Source organism: Pteropus alecto, unplaced genomic scaffold (assembly GCF_000325575.1).
Source record: "Pteropus alecto unplaced genomic scaffold, ASM32557v1 scaffold57, whole genome shotgun sequence".
Classification (NCBI taxonomy): domain Eukaryota; kingdom Metazoa; phylum Chordata; class Mammalia; order Chiroptera; family Pteropodidae; genus Pteropus; species Pteropus alecto.
Window position 1 is genome coordinate 3456230 of NW_006442508.1, and position 2359 is coordinate 3458588.

Consider the following 2359-nt stretch of genomic DNA (forward strand, 5'->3'; position numbering starts at 1 on the left):
ATTTGCAACAACATGGATGGATCTTGAGATTATCATGCTAAGCAAAATAAATGAGACTGAAAAAGGCAAGAACCATACCATTTCACTCAGACATGGGATATAAAACTGAAAGCAACAACAAACAAGGCAAACAAATAAAAACTCATGACACAGACAATAGTTTAGTGGATACCAGAGGGAAAGGGGGAGAGTGGGAGGGGGTAGATAAGGGTAAAGGAGATCAAACATATGGTACAGAAGGAAATTTAACTTTGGATGGTGAATATACAATGCAATATACAAATGATGTATTATTAAATTTTATACTTGAAACCTATATAATTTTATTAACCAATGTTACCCCCCAATAAATTTAATAAAAATGTATATTATAAAATATAAATATTTTATGTATATATAATGAAAACTCATGTACTTACTACCAAGATTTATTAACCCTCAACATTTTCTTTTTCATAATTTTAAAAATAAAACAATAGATACACACACACAAACCTATCTTTCTTTGTTGTCTGCATCTGTTTAATCTTAACATTGTTTCAGTAGACTATAAGATATTGTGACCTATCTCAGTCAGTAGAAATTACTATGAATTTGTTCAGCTATATGTAAATGCTGGATGATTCTCATTATCTTGTGTTTACTGTATTCTCTTAAATCTAAACTCTGCTCTAACTCCTTGAATATTTCTTGATATAGAATAAATATATTCTCTCCTGAAATACTTTAAAAAATGCTAATAATTACATGTAATGTAGACTTTCAGATTTCAAATGGACCTTTCTAACTTGACCAAACACAAAACATATTTAAAAGTGCTAATTATTTTAACCTAAGGTCTACAGTAATAATAAGTGGTCTGCTTCATCTCACCTTGATTAATGAGGCAAGACTTATACATTCATAATGATGAATAATTGTACTCTATCATTCTAAGGTCATTCTCACAGGATAGTCATTGTAGTGTGAAACTGTTAACCTTCTTGTGGTAGCAAATGGGGGATCTTTCTTGCCTCCTCCTAAATTAATATGGATATTTCTCTCCGGTGTTTAGAACATCAAAACATGATTTTGGTACAGACATGATAGGGATATAGAAAAGATGGTTCACATTCTTATTTGTGGTTTGCAGTCACTTCTCTTCATCTGTTCCTATTCACTCACTTGGTTGAAACTATCATAACTGGGGGAAAATGAGGAACACAAGCCTCAATGATTTTCAAAGTAGTTAAAATCTGAAGCTGTTCTGTACTAAAAAAAAAAAGTCTTTATCTCAATTACATTTTTTCATAATTTTACATAGATTTGCAAAATTTTCTTACTGTAAGATTTATTTTCATTAAAAACTAATGAAATTATTATAGTCCCTACTTATTAAATGACTATCATATGCCAGACATGTGCTAAGGACTTTATATTTATCAACATATTTTTTTGAGGATTTTTTTTAGTTAAGTTTATTAGTTAATATTGGTTAATACAATTATATAATTTTCAGGTGTACATTATCATTTGACACCTGTATAGTCTATTGTGTGTTTACCAACCAAAGTCCAGTTTCCTTCGGCTACCATATTTGATCCCCTTTACCCACTTCACCCTTGACTACCTCCCTATATTTGACCCCTTTACTCCACCTGCTTTCCCCCTCCTGCCCCACCCCCGATTCTCTGGTAACTATTAGTCTAGTCTATAGACTATGTCCATGAGTCTGTTTGTTTGCCCTGTACAGTTGTTGCTTTTAGGTTTAAATCCCACATATAAGTGATATCATGTGATTTTGGACTATTTCTGTCTGGCTTATTTCACTTAGTATGGTTATTTCAAACTCCATCATATTTGTTGCAAATGGCAGTATTTCATCACTTCTTATGGCTGAGTAATATTCCATTGAATATATGGAGCACAGCTTCTTTAACCAATCATTTAACATAGGAAATTTTGGTTGCTTCCATGTCCTGGCCATGGTGAATAATGCTATGAACATCAGTGTGCAAATATCTTTTTGGATATAGGTTTTCAAGTCTTTGGGGTAAATGCCCAGTAGAGGGATTGCTGCATCATATGGTAGATCAATTCTTAGTTTTTGAGGAATCTCCATACTGTTTTCCACAGTGACTGTACCAATTTGCAGTCCACCAGCAGTGTATGAGGGTTCCTTTTTCTCCACATCCTCTCTAACATTTGTTATTACTTGTCCTATTGGTTATAGCTATTTTAACAGTTGTGAGATGGTATCTCATTGTGATTTTGATTTGCATTTCCCTAATAGCTAGCAATGTTGAGCATCTTTTCATATATTTGTTGGCCATTTGTATGTCCTCTAGGGAGAAGTATCTGTTCAGGTCCTCTGCCCATT